The sequence below is a fragment of the Eurosta solidaginis genome, chromosome 1 (assembly GCF_040869045.1).
Source record: "Eurosta solidaginis isolate ZX-2024a chromosome 1, ASM4086904v1, whole genome shotgun sequence".
In the NCBI taxonomy this organism is placed as follows: domain Eukaryota; kingdom Metazoa; phylum Arthropoda; class Insecta; order Diptera; family Tephritidae; genus Eurosta; species Eurosta solidaginis.
Window position 1 is genome coordinate 84261207 of NC_090319.1, and position 21485 is coordinate 84282691.

General features: G+C 37.7%; 1 protein-coding gene across 1 annotated transcript in view; it reads left to right on the plus strand.

Moving 5' to 3' along the window:
* The first annotated feature begins 227 nt into the window (after window positions 1-227).
* LOC137236385 (platelet binding protein GspB-like) overlaps window positions 228-21485 on the plus strand; it is a 498764-nt gene continuing 477506 nt past the window's right edge. Inside the window, exon 1 of the mRNA XM_067758931.1 lies at window positions 228-253. The gene's annotated coding sequence lies outside the window, so the exon portion shown is untranslated. The remainder of the gene's footprint in view (window positions 254-21485) is intronic.

Below are 21485 nucleotides of genomic sequence, written 5' to 3' on the forward strand. Positions count from 1 at the left end.
TAGATCTGTTCGATTTGTTTAGTTCGAATGCAATTGCTGGGAGAAAGACGCCAAAATTAAAAATAATATAAAAAATGGACAGAGCAAGTGTTTTTGAAAAAATGTTAAAATCAAATGGTGCGAAATAACACAAGGGTATTAAATAAAGTGGTAAGATGGGTGTTTGTGTACTAAATTTAACAGAGGATACCCAGCAACAATATTACATTCCAAGTGAAAAGGGAAGTGCTTACAAGAATGCTGTTGCTTCAAGGTAAGATTATATTGATGCCACTAATTTTTCTATAATATATATTATCATAATGAGAACCTACTTATTACTCGTTAGATGTCATTGCATCAATTAGCAAAAAATCAATTTGCACTAGACTTCATTGTTTATCCGGCCACTGTTTATTTACTTCACAATGTTTGTTATAGTTTGGAGTTTTGTTATTTTTTCTTTTTTTTGTGTACGTATTTACACATGCATGTTTGTATAACTAACTATCCAGGGGAGTATTTGGGACTCGATCTAGGTTGGAACATGTTCATGTTTTGTAAGTTCCAGTATTTGTTACAGTAGCGATAAGATCCCCATTAAAATTGGAGATTGATAGTGGCATGCGAAAGGCGCCATAATATACGGAGCTCAGCTATAGAATTCCACTTCGCTACACTTTGCAACATCAACATAGTTTTTTAGCAGCACTTTGGCCTACTGCTGATGTTACAACAGTAAAAACACTGCGAGGGTTCCAATAAGTTTGCAGATATAGGCAGACCTTTGCAAAACATGAATTCAGTACATTCCGGTACAAGCGCTTTGCTGTTGTTGTTGTTGTTGTTGTTGTTGTGGGTGTTGTTGTTGTATTAACGATAAAGACATTCCTCGAAGGTGTTATCGATGATGATGGTCCTTTGCCGGATTTAGATCGGGTACTTTTCGGTTACAAGTACCTTGAAGGTACTAGCCCGACTATCTCTGGAACGATTAATATGACCACATTAAGCCTTTTAGGGCAAGCCGCCCCACCCCCTAGTTTCATGAGGAACTTGGGTTCGTCAGAGCCTCCCCTGCTAAATGTGTATGATAAATTCATATTTGTAACACATTCCCTTTGCGTGGGTGAGGTTGACAATTGGGTTGCGGAAGCTATAAAGCTTTGCATTGGGGTTATCAAACCCACCAAGTGTTTAATGTCCCGATTAGATCATCTAAAAATTTTCAACTACCTTATGTAAGCACATGCAGATTTAATTTCGAAATGTAGAGCTCTGCGTTGTCATTTTTATATGGTTTTAATAAGCATATGCAAAAAAAAAAAAAAAAAAATAAGGCTTGGCGACCCACTCCTCGTGATAAAAAAAATATCTAGTGACTTCCGAAAACGAAAACATTGTTCATTTATGTCCTTTCCGGCTCGCATACCCCTTACTGTGTACCTATAAAGAACTCCTTTCTCAACCCTTTACATTAGCCTACTACTGGGCACTTATCGACAGCATTATAATGAATTCCAGTGGCTCGGCATCACCCACCATTCCAAAAACTTATTTAATCAATATAAAACCGTTAAAATTCAACTATGTACGCTATCGCTTGAATGTTGGGAGCTTGCAACTACGAAAAACGTTTGATAGCTTGGATACTGCTATGGTGCTCGGAATCCCGTCAATCCCGTGGCCTTCATAAAGACAATTCTGAATTCATGTAAACTACAACTAATCGATTAATTCTATAAAATATATTTTCTATTCAAGTATAAATATCTCTGTACTGCATATTTTTCAATATAATGAGTAAATAAATCTCCGCGGAGTTGTTTTTGTTGTAGCAGTGCTTCGCCCCAACCAATAGGTGCGACCATTCACAAATTGTCGTCAATATCCTCTAACGGGAGTCCAAGGAAACTAGCTGTTTCAACAGGATGAGAGTGGTGATAGAGGCGTTGGTTCCACATTGCAATTAAATAGATGGTTGGTGTCATGTGGGGACACATTGCAAGCAGGACATACAATATGTATGTCGGGGTTGATTCTGGATAGGTAAGAGTTTAACCTGTTACAGTATCCAGATCGAAGTTGAGCTAGGGTGACGCGCGTCTCTCTAGGGAGAGTGCGTTCCTCTACTGCGAGTTCAGGGTATTTTTTTGAAAGAACTGGGCTGGCCGGGTAATTCTTAGCATAGAGGTTCGACACGTTTTTGTGGATATCACTGAGGACTTGTTTGTGTTTTTTCTTTACACGGTTGTGTTCTTTCGTGCCATATTTCGTCATAATGCTTGCGGAGATGACTTCTCAAGGCCCTGGAAGGTGGAGCCTCTTACTGTTGTTGTTGTTGTAGCGATAAGGCCACTCCTCGAAGGCCTTGTTAAGTGTTATTGATGTTGATGGTCCTTTCCCGGAAGCAGTTCCGGTACCAGCTCGACCATCTCGGGAACGATTTTGTATGACCACATGAAACCTTCAAGGCCATACCGCCCTCCCACCCCCTAGATCCGTTAGGAACTTGGGTTTGCCAGAGTGTCGGCTGTTAAAATAACAGGATTCACCTCGGGTAGGTGAGGTTTACAATTGGTTTGAATAAACTATATTTTCCGCTAGCAACACATTGTAAGGGTTGCGCTACACAACCCCTTGAATCAGTTTGGTATCTTAGTCGCCTCTTACGACACGCATACCTGCCGAGGGTATATTCTAAGCCCCCTGACCCGCTGTCGAGAATGGGGAGTACTCTCGCCTCACTGTGGGGTGGTTTTTGGGGACATATGAAGAAAGCCCGTAGCGATTCTAAGAGCAGTGTTTTGATAGGCCTGTATTTTTTTCCTTAAGTCTTGGCGACCAGTTCGGGTAGGCGTAGCATGCAAACGGCAGGCCAATCGCTTTGTAAATGGTGATGACCATTTGGTAATAAACCAAATATTTATTTTATTTTAAAAAATTTATTTTTATTTATCTCTTCATCTTTACTTCAAGTGCTGCCGGCAAGAGATTTGAGGATTTTATTACTTTTTTTGCGGATGCATGCTCGCCAAAATGTGGATCCTGATCGATCGTCACACCAGTTATTTTTGGGTTTAACACAGTCGGTAGCGTAATGCCATTGACGTGGATGTCCAATATGGTCGACATTTGCTATATCCATGTTGTAAATGAGGTCGCCGATGATTTTGTCGGAAAACGCCACCTGGGAACTCATCCGTATGTAGAAAAAGAACACAAAGAGGTCGTCAGTGATATCCGCAAAAAGGCATCGGACCTCTATGCCAATAATGGTCCGGAGAACCCCTTTCTTAAAGATAAGTCCCCCCAAACTCCATTTTTCGACGATGATGAAGGAGTGCAGATATCTTGACGACAAGCGCTAGATATTTATGAGATTTAACCCCATCTCCGCGCAGTCGACTTGTTTTTCACTTTCGGGTCGACTCAATTTGTTTATCTGCTCTCCAAAGCATGTTTGTACTTTTTTGTCTAGCTCGACGAACAGCTCGAGCTTGATAGTGAGAAGTCAAAGACGTCATATCCCATAATCAGCAGAGGGCCAGCAAATAAGTTGCACGTATATAACTACACGTTCCGTAACCGCTTCTGGAGTTATTACACATAACTGAATTACGAACTCAAGCCTTTCGGTGTTTCCACTGAACACACTATTTCAAGACGGTTGCAGCGTATATGCATGAGTATGTAATCAGTTACACATGAATTGCAATTATCAAGAATTAGCGTCCGTTTTAAACTAGAAAAATTAAAAAGCAATTAATGGGAGGAGGGTCCCATTACCCGAAAACATTCGCAAATATCTTGAATAGATAATAGTTATAATTACATAGTACCTGCATACATACTTATCATACGTCTGTATAGGAAATCATAAACAAATTATGCAAAACAAAGCTATGAGATTTATATTGAAAGTGAGGTACGACACTTCCATAAAGAGTATGCTTGATGCACTAAACTGGCTGAGCGTGAAACAGTTGATATTTTACCATAGAATGAAATTTGTATTTTATATCAAGCATGGTAAATTACCAGCCTACCTAAGTGAAAAACTTGTTTATGTGAATGAAACCCATTCTTATATAATCAGGGAAAATAATAATTTTAGATTACTTCTCCTCAAAACAGAAATGGACAAACAAAATATATTTTACAAAGGCCCGAAATGTTTTAATGAACTACCTAATCATGTTAAAAATTGTGAAAACTTAAACACCTTCAAAAAAAGTTTATTAGAATATTGCGAAACCCTTCCAATAAGATAAAATATTTTGTATCTGTATTTCATGTTACTGATCCTTGAGCGTACACGGCAATCCAAATAGACACAGAGGAATCTTATGCATCAGGTCAAATACATATATTGCTCGCAATCAAATTAGGAAAGAATTCCTGAAAATATCGTCCCAGACAAACAGTTGGAGTGTTCATGTGAATCACGTACTTTCCTACAACAATGATATATTATAATTAATTATGTTTACATAAAAGCAGGTACAGGGAGGATTGGAAAAAGTCCTTTCCAACCGTCCGATAAGAGTGGCTTATTCTGCTGAGCTGCTAGCTTTTGGGTTGACCGGAATCAAATGCATTCCGACAGCATAAATAATAAAACTGTCATACTGTGGCGAGACCGATTCCGGCGTGGCCAAAATGGTCTCCATGTGTCTCAGACAGTATAGAATCGTGCAGATTGATATGCAGGTATGCACTCGTTTGCATGCACGCACTGTATTTCACGACTGTTGAAATATTTGATCACCGCAATTAAAATAAAACACTCGTACTTTTACAATAATGTTGGTTTTATTTGTGTCACACAAATTTATAGGTGAGCCGCTATATTTCTTATATTTTTGCGTACACGATATTACTTAGCGAAAAATTTAGATGACTGCCCGAGTTGAATGCGCGTAAAAATCTGGCGTCATTCCATTTGACATTATGTGAGGTAACCCTCACTGTGAACGTTGCTTTGACAGGCAACCCCTATTGTGAATTATTGTTGTGTTCCATAAGCATTGCTTGACCTTATGGTCACGCAACACTTACCGTAGGGTTACCTTACATCATTCCCCTTTGGAAAAGAAGAATTGGCCAAATTCTTCTGTCCCAAAAGCGATGTAATTAACTTTAAAAGTTTAAGACTGTTAAACTAAGTTTAAATCTACATCTATGTTTAGGTCTAAATTAAGAATTGAGTTGTAAAGTCTAGTTCTAAAGTAGAACTTAAATTTAGTTTTTATAATTAGAAAACAAAAATTTTTTTTTTGTGTTTTAATTCTACTGTATACATTCAGTTCTTAATTTTTAATGATTGCTTAAATTTATTTGATTTCATTGTCTTTTTTTTCAGGTTTGGAAGAAAAACATTTTATTTCTAATTTAACGATAGAGATTAACTTTAAATAATCTTGAATTTAAAAATTTAATTTAATTAATTTTTCTTATTCTATTTTTATGTACTATTTTTTTCTTTTTCGTTTCGACATCAATTAACGTGACGTTTACGCCGTCAATACCTATTACGGTATACGGACCAATATAGATACTACTATGCTTGTCGCGGGGTTCTTTTTCAAGCAATACCTTGTCAAATACCTTGACAGATATTGGTTGTGAACTTTTGTTATATCCGGTTTGATTTTTTAATTTGTGTTCTGTAACTGTTTTATTCGCTAATTCGTGAGTTTTTTGAAAACGAAATTTAACTTCTTTCGAATAGTTTTCTATGTTATAAATCGGGTCTATTTTATCGGTTTGCAGTTCTTTTGGTAAATTAGCTGCTTTGCCAAAGACTAATTCATATGGTGAGAATTTATTATCGAATACTGTGTTTGTTGTTGTGTTGTGAAGAAAAGTGAAATATTTCAAGTAAACATCCCAGTCGGAAAAATTGGGATTTAGAAAAGATCTTAAATATTCATTGAAAACTGTGATTTCGCTCTACTGTGCCAAGAGTTTCATGATGGTACGCTGTGGAAAATTTATGTTCTATTTTTAATAATTTTGTTAACTCTGAAAAAATTTCATTTTTGTATTCGGTACCTAAATCAGTTTTAATTGTTTTCATAATGCCATATATTAGTATGAAATTTTCAAAAATAGCTGATGCGACCGTTTTTGCACTTTTGTCAGGTATCGCAATCGTTACTAAGTATTTGCTGAGATCGCATATAATGGTGACAGCGAACTTGTTACCATTATCGGATTGAGGTAGAGGTCCTATAGTGTCAATGACAACAATGTCGAATGGCTTACATGGTGTTTCGGTTAGGACTAAATTTTCTTTTGTTTTTGGCTTAACCTTATTCAAAAGACATTTTTCGCAGTTTTTAACAAATTTCGCTATATCGCGCGTCATGCCTTTCCAATAATATTTGGTTCTGAGTTTTGCATAAACTTTTTTGCTACCGAAATGTCCTCCTAAAATTGGGTCGGTATGGTAAATTGTTATTAATTGTTGTTTTTTGTCTTCGTTTGTCACAGTTTCTACGGGTTCGGTTAGGACGATTTCTAAATGTTTTAAAATTTTATTCCCAGTGGTTTTCAGATCTGATATCGAAAAATATTTAAAAAGATTATCATTTTTTTGCAATTCAATTATATTAATATTGCGCTTGCCAGCTTCTTTTTGTAGCTTCAAAAGTAATTCATCTAAATGTATTATTTTGTTAGCACACGCAACCTTAATTAACTCAATCTTTTTGTGTTTTAGATGCGCATTTAATTCAAAATTCGTAATTTTACCACTTTTATCATAGCTTATTTGGGATTTTACTCTGGGTATTTTCTTTGAAAATTTGTTTGAAAAATTATCATAAACTTGTAATTTTATGTTTTCTTTTACTTTTTCTTCTTTGAGTATTTCTTGTTGCATTAATTGTTCTTGTTTTGTCTGTGATCTTGTCTGTACTGCTAAAATTGATGTTCCTGAATTTTTTATTTCTTCTATTGTGATGCGAGAGAGTGCATCTGCTCCTACGTTCGTTTTACCTTTTATGTATTCAATAGTGAAGTTGTACTCTGCCAGTTCAAGTCTGATACGTGAAAGTTTTGAAGAGGGATCTTTCATATTGAACAAGTAAACTAATGGACGATGATCGGACTTGACTGTAAAGTGTGTGCCATATACGTATGGTCTGAACTGTTTTATTGCAAAAAATATAGCTAAAAGCTCTAACTCAATTATTGATTTCTTTTGTTCTGAATTATTAAATGATTTGGACGCGAAACAAATTGGTAAGTCACTGCCATCTTTATTTTGACTTAAAATGGCACCACAACCAATTTTTGAAGCGTCGACAGTAATTATAAATTCCTTTTTGAAGTCTGGGTATTGGAGAATTTGAGGAGAAATTAAAGATTTTCGGAGTTTTTCAAATGCTATATCACATGATTGATCCCATTTAAATTCTACTCTTTTCCTGCTAAGTTTATTTAAAGGTGCTGCTATGGAAGCAAAATTTGGTATAAACCTTCTGTAATAATTGGCGAATGCCACGAATCGTCTTACTGCATCTTTATCGGAAGGTTTCGGATATTTCTTTATTGCAATTATTTTGGAATCGTCTGGAAGTAGACCTTTTGACGAACATTTGTGTCCTAGGAAAGTGACTTCTGAACGCATGAAGTTGCATTTTTCGGGATTGAGACGCAAATTAAATTTTTTGCATGTTTGAAAGACTTGTTCTAAATTTTTAAGATGGTGAGCTTCGCTACACCCAATGACTATAAGATCATCGACATATAAAAAGGCTTGGTTTGGAGAAATTCCTGAAAAGGCAATTGACATCATTCTTGAGAATGAGTTCGGAGCTACGTTTAAACCGAATGGTAAAACTTTCCATCGAAAAGCACCACGATCAGTGCTGAATGAAGTGATGTCTCTAGAATCTTTATTTAATGGGATTTGGTGAAAACCTGAATACAGATCCAATGTAGAAAAATATTTGGCTCTGCCTAGATTATCAAGAATATCGTCTATTCGTGCAAGTGGGAATTTGTCTGCTATCAATTTTTTGTTTACGGCTCTAAAATCAACACACATCCTGTAGGATTTCTGTCCATTTGGATTTTTCTTTGGCACAAGTATCAATGGACTATTATAGTTGGAATAGCTGTGTTCTATAAGATCGTTTTGCAATAAATTATCAACTTGTTTATTAATTTCCTCTCTCTGACAATATGGTAAACGGTAGTTTTTTATGTAAACAGGATTTGTATCTGTCAATCGTAATTTCTGTTCATAAAAGTTGTTAAGTGTCATACGATCGGTCTTTAGTGCAAACACGTCATTATATTTTAGACATAAATCGAGAAGTTTTGGTTTGGCATAGTTTGGCATTTGTTTTTCTAAAATTGATTTTAATTCCTCTGACCTTTTCGAATCTTTTGAAAGATCATTGATTTTATACACGTTATAGTTGGTGATTTCATCCGTAACTATGTTACAATTTCTTACGTATTTTACCTCGTCAGTGACGTTTAATACCTTTATTATCGGATTGTTGGTGTCAACAATACACTTTGCGGTGAACACACCACTACAAATTTCCTGTGCGTCTATAAAAACTGGATGTTTAGATTTTTTCAGCTTAAATAAGCGATAAACTTCGCATCTAGGAGGAATTATCAATGTATTATCGGTTGTATTATGTAAAATTGAAATTTTATGAATATTTTTGCCAATGCCAATTGTTATGCTCTCATTTGCTTAGTCTATGACGCAATTGTATTTTTTCAAAAAGTCTTTGCCTAAAATACCATCTGACGGTATGTTGAATTTGTCATCTACTACATTTAAAGTATGTGGAATTGAAAAATTTGAATAAAAAAGTTCTGTTTTAATGGTACCCAATGTTGAAACTGTATCTGTCGTAACACCCGTTATATTTATAATATTGTTGTTATTTATAGAAACATTTTGTTTTAAACTTGAAAGTTTTATAATTGATATATCAGCCTGTGTATCTACTAAGAAAGTGCATGTTTTAAAAGAGTCATTACAATTCAGTTCGATAAAATCTGAGTAGTTCAGGTTTAAACAATAAATTGATTTATTTTGAAAAACGTTATTTAATTCAGATTCTGGTCCCCCAGTGTTCGCTCCTGAGGGCCGTTGGCGTTTAAAGTGCGTACACTAGCGTTATTTGTAGTATTTGAACGTCGATTGTTGTTGTTACTGTTGTTATTGCTGTTGTTTCTGTTTACGGGCCTGCTATTGTTATTTCGAAAATTACCATTATTTCGCGAGCCATAATTATTGTTGTTATTATGCCTATAATTGCTATTGTTGTTTCTGTTAAAATTGTTGTTGTACCTCGAAAAGTTGTTCCTATTATATTGATTTGACCTGAAGTTACCTCGAAAACTATTATTTTGCCTGTTATAACGTGATCTAAACGCTAGTACCTGCCTTTCACTTGTTTGGTTATTTTGTTCTACGATCATTTTCGCAACTACATCCTTAGAATCAGTAAACGTAGTTGACGCTAAAATTGATTTTACTAGGTCTGAGCGGGTGTTAAGCCGACAAACGTTGACGGTTTGTTCGACTGCCATTTCGTGCGCTTTTTCCTGAGTCATTCCTTCTATAACTAATGATCGTTCTAAAGCATCGGAAAGTTCCTCAACACGTTTGGCGAATTCAGTATGATTATTATTAAAAACTTTTAACGATGCAATTTTTCCTGCAACAACTTTTGAGTTGTCAGGTTTTATTCTACCTTTTAATGCATCTTTTATTTGTTGAATTGTTGTTACTTCATTTGGAATTGCTTCACGCGCTTTCCCTTCTAACTTGGATTTTATAAACGAAATGAAAGTATTTGTCAAATTTTCTTCCATCAAATCTTCTATCAAAACTATTTTATCTATAAATGATGCAAGTGAAAGCGGATCGCCGCTGTAGTTTTCTCTAATTATGGATGCACACATAGTAATAAAAGTTTTCTTTTGCTCTGAAGTCGCCATTGTTGGTTGTTCTTCGCTAATTGTGTCTAAATTATTATTGTGGAGTGAATTGGAAAATCCAGGGAAATCCTCAAGAAAAGATACGTGACTTTTTTTAATGATACTAGCTTTGTATGCTGAAGTTGTCGATGCGTTAGATAATTCTTCCTCAGTGTCAAAATCAGAACTTGATTCGCTTTCTTGTATTAATTCAGAAAGATCTTTGGGTATTTTTATATTGCAGTTAATTCTAGAAAAACATTTAGTGAGTTGTTCTCTGCACTTTGACAAACTTTCGATTATTGAACTAGGCTTATCTTGATTTTCAAAATATGAATTTACTTGTATTATGATTTGGTTATAGCTTTTAATTAAAGCATCTTCGTATTCTATTGATTTTTTCGCTGAGATAGATCGGTTATTTAAAACTCGTTTAGTAACTTTAGTGAAATTAGAGCGTAAATTTTTGAAATTGGAATCAAAATCTGACATTTGACAACTGACATCTGAAAACTTTATTACATTTATTGAAAATGTTTACCTCCGTGGCAGAAAAAAAAATGTTTCATGAAAAAAAATTCGGAAAAATGTTAAGATTAACGCTGTAGGCACTGTTTATACAAAAATGAATTTGAAACTATTCATTCACTGTGTAATTGTGGTATGCAATTTAAAAAGAAAAAAAAAAAATTTTTTGTGAAATCAGAGAATATTCGAAATATTCAAAATCGATGAGTTAATTGGTAAATGGTAAAGATTCGCATATTCAAAGGCACTGTATTTAAGACTTATTTTGTAAATGCAAGTGAATGTTGAAATATTTTAACCGCACTGTATTCGTTTAATAATGCCAAGAGAAAAGAAACTGTTGGAATATTTGAAAGACACTGTATATAATACACAGTTTGAAAAGAGTCGCAAATGTAAGATATGTTGAAATATTTGGAATACACTGTATTCGTGTGATGCTTCGAAGGAATTGTTAACTATTTGAATGGCACTGTATTTATTGCAAAAAAAAATGTGTAAATGTTTATGATATTCACTATGTTCAATTTCCGAAGAAATAATTGGAAAAAGAGAAAAGTAAGCTTCCACCGATAAAATAAATTTTCACCATTACCATTATGTGACTGTAACCTGTCTATATTGATATTTGAAGTCAATGAGAGATTTCAAAATTGATTAGCTTCGAATAATTATCGCAAACTTTTGGCGAAAAGATTTGATATTTTTGGTATTATACATATAAAATTGATGTATAATTTGCGTTTCAAAAAGGTTTTAAAAAAATGTGTAAATTTGAAAAAATATTTTTCCGATTGTATTTATTACGAAGCAGTGTTCGCATTTAAAATAAAAAATTCAAGTTCCATGTTAATGTTTGAAAAAGAAAGAATATAGTAATATATGCGTGATAATTTGCATGTGGTGGCCGTATATTTAAAATTATTTTTAATGTACATTCAAAAAGTTTTCGATATTTAAATGTTTATATTAAATATTTGGTTAAATTGTGAGAAGAAAAATGTGTTGCTACATGCGCAGTATACAAATGTTTAGAAACAAAGTGTCAATTTTTGTTGCTACATGCATAGTATACAAATGTTTAGAGAAAAGTACATATGTAAAAAGGCAAAAGTGTCAAGTTGATTTGCTACATGCATAGTATACAGGTATTGAAAAAGATTACATACAGAAGCAAAGTGTCTACTTATACACAGAAATTAAATATTAGATATGTACGTATGTTCTAATCTACTCTACTGTACCGCTTTTTGTCTTTTCTGCTTGCTGGTGTATGTGTTGTTGGTATTTTTCCGCTTCTTGCCGATGTAGATGTTGCCGTCCAAGTGATGCCGTCGCCGACTGGTTTTTTCTTCTTACTTTTGTTATGTATAGCATGATTTTACCGCTACTAACGGTACTGCGTATTAAAACGTAGCGGGTGGTTGTGCTTATGTGTCAACGTTATGGTATGGTACAGCAGCTTCCAAAAACTTTTTACATATATGTATGTATGTACCACCACAATTCCACACGTAACTTTGGTTCAAGTTCAAATTAATTTTTAAATGTATGTATATACGAAGTTCTAAAAAGTATATTTTGCCATTTAGGATGTACCTTTTTCTTGTAGTTTATGAAATTTTATAAAAAATTTTTTTTTTGTAGTATTTGAAATTTTATGATTTTTTTGTAGTTTTTGATATTTTAAATTTTTTTTTGTAATTTTTGAAATTTTTAAATTTTTTGGAGTTTTTGAAATTTTTAAATTTTTTTTGTAGTTTTTGAAATTTTTAGATTTTTTTGTAATTTTTAATGTTTTTTTTTGAAATTTTGTAATTTTTGTAGTTAGATTTTGTAGTTTTAAATTATAGATTACTTCATGTAATTTTTTGAATTTGTTGCAATCAGCTTTGTGTAATTTATATCATTTTATGTAAAAATTTTTTTTGTATGTATGTACTTTTTTTTCAACCACCACCGCATCACAACCACCACGCACTCAGTTTTTAGCAAATTGTAAGTGTCTTTTAATTTTGTGCTGCAGGGAATTATTCCAGGTCCCCGGAGCCACCATTTTTCTGCAGGCATGGTCACGGTCGCCATGTGGCGAGACCGATTCCGGCGTGGCCAAAATGGTCTCCATGTGTCTCAGACAGTATAGAATCGTGCAGATTGATATGCAGGTATGCACTCGTTTGCATGCACGCACTGTATTTCACGACTGTTGAAATATTTGATCACCGCAATTAAAATAAAACACTCGTACTTTTACAATAATGTTGGTTTTATTTGTGTCACACAAATTTATAGGTGAGCCGCTATATTTCTTATATTTTTGCGTACACGATATTACTTAGCGAAAAATTTAGATGACTGCCCGAGTTGAATGCGCGTAAAAATCTGGCGTCATTCCATTTGACATTATGTGAGGTAACCCTCACTGTGAACGTTGCTTTGACAGGCAACCCCTATTGTGAATTATTGTTGTGTTCCATAAGCATTGCTTGACCTTATGGTCACGCAACACTTACCGTAGGGTTACCTTACAATACGTCTTGGAGTAGGGCAGGATTGAGAACACGTCCTTCCAACCTCCCAATGATATGACTCCAAGACTCGCCCGTTGGGACCACCAGTTCCCGTGCTGATCGGAATCTCATGCATTCCGACACCCCAACGCTATAAATCCTATTATTATTAAAATGTATTTAAAATTTGTAATAATCTAAGTTTTAGGCTTAAAACGCCGTAATAATAAATAATAATAATAATTATAATAAATAAACATTTCGATTTTGAAAGCCACTCATGACGGTTTTCCTTGCCGACATGCACAACCGATTCGCAAATAACTATATTTCTCACAAAAGAAATGTTAGTATGAACTGGCCGGTCCATGAGGACCTCACATAGACTGAATGAGTCCGTAGTGTTACCAGAAGTTTGTTGAACGACCAAACTGAAATCCCTATCAAAAACCAGGTCCTATGTTATAAAATAACTCCGTCTCCTTGGCAAATACTAGAAGCTTTCAATGCCACTTGCTGCTTCTAGATCTGACAGCTGTATCACTCCTTATAACTCCAGCTCTTAGCCTGGCAATGGCAGGGCACGAGCAAATTGCTGTTGTTGTTGTTGTAGCATTGCTTCGCCCCACCTAATAGTTGCGACCGATCACAAATTGTCATCAATATCCTCTAACGGGAGTCCAAGGAGACTTGCTGTTTCAACAGTCAGATGTCTGTTGGGATGCCCAGGTTTCTGGGTATTCAACAGGAACTGTTTGGTTAGCATATCATTTCTCTCCCTGATGGGGAGTATTCTCGCCTCATGTAGATGGTGTTCTGGGGACATAAGAAGACAGTCCGTGGCGGTTCTGAGAGCAGTGTTTTGGCAGGCCTGTAACTTGTTCCAGTGGGTAGTTTTTAGGCTTGGCCACCTTATAGGGGTCACGTAGCATGCAATCGACTGGCCAATTGCTTTGTATGTGGTAATGAGCGTTTCTTTGTCTTTTCCCCAGGTACTGCCAGCAAGGGATTTGAGGATTTTATTACGGCTCTGAATTTTTGGTAAAATTGCGGCTGCATGCTCGCCAAAATGTGGATCCTGATTAAACGTCACACCCAAGATTTGGGGGTGTAGGACTGTCGGTAGCGTAGTGCCATCGACGTGGATGTTCAAAATGGTCGACATTTGGGATGGCCATGTTGTAAATAAGGTCGCGGAGGATTTAGTCGGTGATAATGCCAGGTTTCGCGAGGCGAAAAAACTGGAGAGATCAGGGAGGTAGCCATTTATTCTGTTTCAAAGCTCATCGATCTGTGGGCCTGGGGCTGTGGCCATTATTGTGCAGTCATCGGCGTAGGAAACGATAGTAACTCCTTCTGGTGGCGAAGGTAGCTTAGATATGTAGAAATTAAACAAAAGCGGGGATAGGACACCACCCTGTGGCACCCCTTGTTTAATTCTCCTTTGTTTTGATGTTTCGTTTCTGAATTGCACCGATGCCTGCCGACCACCCAGATAATTTGCGGTCCACCTTTTAAGACATGGGGGAAGGGTAGACCCTTGCAGGTCTTCCAGTAACGAGCCATGGTTGACCGTATCAAAAGCTTTTGATAGGTCTAACGCTACGAGTACTGTTCTATGGTGGGGATATTGATTCAAACCGCAATTTATCTGGGTGCCAATGACATTTAGCGCGGAGGTAGTGCTATGGAGTTTTCTGAAGCCATGCTGATGAGGGGCTAGCTGCAAATGTGCTTGGAAATGAGGGAGCAAAATGGCTTCAAGCGTCTTTGCCACTGGCGATAGGAGGGATATCAGACGATATGACTCACCTACGTTAGCTGGTTTCCCAGGCTTTAGTAGCGGGACCACCTTGGCCATTTTCCATTTCTCGGGTATGACAAAGGTGGAAAGAGACAGGTTGAAGACATGCGCTAAATATTTGAAACCCTCTTTCCCTAGGTTTTTAAGCATCGGCATGGCTATGCCGTCTGGGCCCACTGCTTTGGATGGTTTAGCGCGACCAATGGCGTCCTCAACCTCTCTAGCGGTGATGGTAATTGGTGACGCGCTGAGTTTGTGTTTATGTGCACGTCTATTGGCTCTCCGTCTATCTTTGTCGACCGTAGGATGCATTATATATTGTCGGCAGAAAGCGCTCGCGCATTTTTTCGCATCCGACAGCACCTTATCGCCAAAGGCGATGGAAACTTTGTCTTTGTGCTTAGTCGGATTCGATAGGGACTTTACGGTGGACCAAAGTTTACCTACACCGGTAGAGAGGTTACAACCTCTTAGGTGCTCTTCCCATTTCGCCCGCTTGTGTTCGTCCACAAGCAATCTGATGCGTTGGTTTATATCCCTTATTTGGGGGTCGCCTGGATCAAGCTGTCTTATAAGGCCGCGTTCCCTCGCTAAGCTCGCGGCCTCCGCCGGGAAGTGGGGCCGGATTTTGGGAATTCTCCCGGCGGGAATGAAATGTGCCGAGGCGGATTTAATGACCTTACGGAAGGCACGCTCCCCTTGGCGGGCATCAGTCGGGATAGGGAGGGCAGCAAAGCTGCTGTCTGTTGCAGATTTATATTCTTCCCACTTTCCTTTTTTGAAGTTTATGAAAGTGCGTTTTTCGGTGACGATGAAGTCGGCGGTACGCTCGAACGAAATAAGTATGGGCAGGTGGTCGGACGCCAATGTTACCATCGGCTGCCAGTTGACGCAGTTTACGAGTTCTGCGCTCACGATTGAGATATCTGGCGAGCTATGACAGCTTCCTACCATACGTGTGGGGGCGTCTCCGTTAATTGTGCAGAACGTCGTTTCGTCTATTTGATCCGCCAACATCTCACCCCTACTGTCCGCCCGCAAGTTTGAATGCCATAGGTCGTGATGGGCATTGAAATCGCCTAAGATAATGCGATTGTTGCCAGTGAGTAAGGCCTCGATATTAGGGCGGTATCCACTGGGGCAACAGGTGACAGGAGGGATGTAGATGTTGATGATTTCTAGATTTGCATCGCCTGACCGGACAGATAGGCCTTGACGTTCTAAGACATTGTCACTGCGGTCGATGCCAGGATCAAATATATGATGTTGCACAGAGTGGTGTATAATAAACGCGAGGCCGCCTCCATTTCCGCTCTCGCGGTCTTTCCTGTGGACATTATAACCAGAGCAGGTCTGCAATGCAGATCTTGCTGTGAGTTTAGTCTCTTGAATCGCAGCAATGCGGATGTTGTGCCGCTTCATGAAATCGACTATCTCCGTAATCTTCCCAGTTAGTCCATTACAGTTGAACTGCAGAATTCTGAAGTGCATGAGGGGTGACGCCGCCACTCTAGGGGTAAGTGAGGGGTGACTACGCCTAGGTTGTGGAAGGCCAGGACGCAATTGCTGTTGTGGCCTTGGGACTGGGCGCCCTTGGGCAAGCATTGGGGTACCCGGATGATTTGGGTTTGCGACCTGGCAACATGGCGCGATGAAACCCGTCGGGGGGTTGCCGTCGCGGAGACCAGAACATCTAGGAAAGTGGCACCACCCAAGGCAGGAGCTGCATTGAGCGGATGTCGCAAACCTATATATTCTGTGCTGGCAGACGGTGCAAACGGAGGCAGGGACTAAGAGTCTGTTTCCCTGACCTGCACGATTGCTGCCAGAAAAGAGGGGAGGAGAAGAAGACGGGGGCAGGGGCTGATGCTCAGCATTGCTACCAGCTCTACTACGAAGGTAGTAGTTATGAGTGGTATCAGCTGTTTGAGTTGTTGGCGCCGTGGGGCGCGAGCAGCAGCGGGTACTTGTTGTGGCTTGCTGAGCAGCGAAGCTGCTGGAAGGTAGTGGGGATACGCTTAGGCGTAGACTACGGGACGCCCTTGGGCGTGAGCAGCAAGGAGCCACAAAAGATTTATAGAAGTTACGTGGACGTCGGGTTTTGGGATCAAGCCCAGAACAACCTGTCCGATGCAACCATCCCTTGCATGAGACACACTGAACAGAGTATGACCGTCCTAAAAAGATTCTTTTCTGGCAAATGCAGCAAAACCATTTCTCAGGACCGGGGTGAGGAGACGGACCCGGATTGGGTTCGATACCTTCCCGGAGTAAGAGAATATGTAGCAGTCCTGCTGCAAGGAGCTGCTGGGAGGATGACAATTTGTGGGAGGGACGAAACAAATTAAATGGGGTCACACTGAAATGACAGTCCTTGGTCGGGAAAAATCCCGAGTCGCTCCGGTACATAGAACCGACTGCCTTGGGAAGCGGGGCGTCTCCGTTTATTGTGCAGAACGTCGTTTCTTCTATTTGATCCGCCAACATCTCACCCCTACTGTCCGCCCGCAAGTTTGAATGTCATAGATCGTGATGGGCATTGAAATTGCCTAAGATAATGCGATTGTTGCCAGTGACTAAGGCGCTGATATTAGGGGGTATCCACTGTGGCAACAGGTGGCAGGAGGGATTTAGATGTTGATGACTTCTAGGTTTGCATCACCTGACCGGACAGATAAGCCTTGACGTTCTAAGACACTGTCCCTGCGGCCGATGTCGGGATCAAGTATATGATATTGCACAGAGTGGTGTATGATAAACGCGAGGCCGCCTCCATTTCCGCTCTCGCGATCTTTTCTGTAGACATTATACCCAGAACAGGTCTGCAGAGCAGATCTTGTTGTGAATTTAGTCTCTTGAATCGCAGCAATGCGGATGTTGTGCCGCTTCATGAAATCGAGTATCTCCGTGATCTTCCCAGTTAATCCATTACAGTTTAGTCGGTAGTCGGTTCGCCCTGCAATTGATAACGCTATACTACTATGGGCGGATCTCTTAGCCCGCATCGGTACAACTGAACCGGATGAAGATGGCTGCAGGGATTTCGGGATTCCGTTGGCCACCTGTGGTTTGTTCCTGCATAGATATGCCTCGAGTCAGCTCAGCAAACGTTGGGCGGACACCACCTCTTGTAGGATAGCAGAGCTTTCTGGCCGGAAGTGGATGGCATGAGGTCTGCCGAAATAATGGGAAAATAGATGGCATTTGTGGCATGGTTTAAAGAACTAATAATACTAGTTATTAGTTTGATAATTTGTTTTAACTTTTTAAGTTAAAATTATATGGAGGGACTCTGGGGAAAAAGCCTGAAAATAACAGGCACCCTATAATGTGTACACATTAGTTGAGTGCTGCCAACTCTCATAGTACTGATCCGGATCGTTGCAATGAGATTTGATCGTGATCATCATCGTACGATTTCTTTAATTTGATACCGGAGAAAATTATACTAGTTGAAAAACTTAACTTCTATGGAAAAATATTCTATAAAAGCGTATAATTACTGGCGTATACTGACGACATGGAATCAGCGGCCTGAGCAAGTGCGTCGTAATTTCTTCTCACTCCAAACTGAAAAAAAAGTAGAAAAGATGAGTTTGATGGTGAATGAGGACAAACCGGAGTAGGTACCTGCAGTAATCTAGCAAAGAGTCAGCGCCTTGGTAACCATGCCACTATTTGCAGCCGTAATTTTGAAGTAGTAAAAGACTTCGTTTATTTGGGAACCAGCATTAACACGAAACAACTCAGCTCTGAAAACCAGCGATCACTCTTGCAAATACTTTGAACTAAGTAGGAAATTGAAAAGTAAAGTCCTCTATCGGTAAGCGAAAATCATACTCTACAAGGTACGTTAAGTGACCAATCCTGCTATATGGCGCAGAAGCATGGACCATGACAACATTAGATGAAGCAGCTCTGGGAGTGTTAGAGAGAAAAGTTCTTAGAAACATTTAAGGACCTCTACACATTGGCGACGGTGAGTACCGAAGAAGATTTAATGATGAGCTGTACGAGCTAAACGCAGACATCCACATATTCTAGCGAATTCAAACGCAGCGGCTACGCGAATGAAAGATGACACTCCGGCCAAGAAAGTATTTTTATCGGAACCCGCCTATGGCAGCAGAGGAAGAGGGCGGTCCCCACTCCGCTGGAAGGACCAGGTGGAAAACGATTTAAATTCCCTTGGTGTGACCAATTGACGCCAACTAGGACGACATAACCGTTTAAACGGTTGAGCGAAAATTAAGTAAGTAATAAAGGTGCCCAGCAAACACAATTTTTAACATTAGAGAATTATTGTAATTTTACATTAGAATTCTAATGTAGTTCTCTAATGCATTTCGAATCGAAAACTAGGTTAGAGAACTAGGTTAGAATTCGACTGTGAAACGATTCGAATAACACTAGAAATGCGATATTATGATTATTGTCACAATTATCGATTATTTGCACGACATGATTACTCATCCTTAGTAAAAATTAAACAAAAAAAGTTAAAAAGGGAAAGCGAGCAGATTATTGAAGTGCTATTTGAATGACATAAGAAAACGCTATCTCATCCGTAACTCAAACCAACGCTGAGCTCAATCCTGAGGAAATAAGTGGAAGCGAAAATTTCAACACAATAACTAGTACTGAAAACTGTAAAGCATACGATAGGATTTTGAATTATTTTTATTTTATTTTTTATTATGAAATGTGCAAAGAGTACCTTTAATCTCAAAATACTGAATTTAACTGTTTTATATGTGTGCACCGAAAATATTTAAGTTTTAAGTACGATTTTAATTTATTATAATAGGAAAAGCCTTTGAAATATGTTCATCTTAATATATAAGCTTATAACCAAATAAAAGTGTTTGTTATAATGAAAGAATGTAAATTTCGCTGATTTTGAATAATTGCGCATCACTTCAAAATTCTCATTAGAAACCCATTAGAAATTGACGTTAGAATTCGATTAGAATTCTAACCCTTTTCTCGATATCGAGAACGAAGTCCCCTTTTTTGTCGAGAATGCTATAATTCGCAACAGTTTCGCAAATCGTTCTCTAACCTTCTACCTTAGAGAAATACATTAGAATTCGATTCGTCTTCTAATCGTTTTCTTTTCACTTTTCAGCAGCTCTATTTGCCAGTATTTACGTGTATTACAAGAGTAATAAATTTTGATTGCTCCATTTATAGTACAAATTTCCTGAAAGTATTAGTTTTCTGCAAAATATGTTCTATGTTTCGTTGGGGAATATACTTAAAATGATAGCGGCTAATATAACTAGTGTGTTTTATTTCTAAAAGTATAGTTGAATCGTCTCCGATCGTATTCAAGTTCAAACGCAGTTATGCATGTCCTGTACCGAAGTTATTATATCTATAACAATTCCGAAATGGTCCTTAAATTATCCCAAAGACGTCCCGAAATTATGTTGAAGTATTGTCAAAATTATCGTTAAATAGCACTGAAATTTTATTAAAGCAAACCCGCATTGTTCGCTAAAACAATGCCGAAACTAACCCGAATTAGCTCTAAATTCTTCCTTAATAGTCCCAAAATTATACCAAAAACAAGTAAAGGTGTCTAAGTTCGGGTGTAACCGAACATTATATACTCAGAGTGAGCTTCAATTGTACATTTCATTTCAGATAAATTACTTTTCTATATAACACGTGGCACCGCCCGTTTAAAAAAATGTCTCCCCATTTCCTCTTACAGTAAAACTTGATAAGTGAAATATCATTGAATCAAAACTATTTTTTGCTAAGTTATAGCTTATTATTCTAGTCTACGACCTTTTTAAACTTGTTTTATATCTAAGTTGCCGTGATTTTTAACCGATCCCGTCCATTTTTGCTAGAAATATTTTCTGCTATATGGAAAATATGTGTACGCAATTTCATTACGATATGTAAATTTTTCTTCGAGTTATGGCTCCCGAAATATAGAAAATTGCTTAGTCATAAAAGGGGCGGTGCCTTGCCCATTTTTTTAAATTTGAAGTTTTTCCTATTTCTTGTTATAAATCCACTTGGGAAATGAAATACCATTGATATAAAGCTCTTTCTTGCAAAGATATAGGTTATTTTATTCGTCCACGACCCTTTTAAAAATCTTTTATATAAAAGTGGGCATTAATTTTTCTTCAAAGCATTCCTTATAGTAAAGGCAACCTCTCTGCCGAATTTTGTTACGATAGGTTTAACGATTTTTGATTTATGATTAATAATATTTGTAAAATTTATTTTATCACAAGTGGGCGGTGCCACGCCAATTCTTAATTTTTTTCAAATTTTTATCAAGTCAATATGAGTACACACGTCAAATTTCAACATTCTAGGTATATTATTTACTAATCAGTTTTTTTGCATTTTTAAAAATGTTACATATATATAAAAAGTGGGCGTGGTTATCATCCGATTTCGCTCATTTTCAATACCAATCTATTCTGGGTCTAGATAAGCTCGTGTACCAAATTTGGTGAAGATATCTCAATATTTACTCAAGTTATCGTGTTAACGGACAGACGGACGGACATGGCTCAATAAAATTTTTTTTCGATACTTATGATTTTGATATATGGAAGTCTATATCTATCTCGATTCCTTTACACCTGTACAACCAACCATTATCCAATCAAAGTTAATATACTCTGTTTGCAAAGCACGCTGAGTATAATAATTCCGAGATATTCCCAAGA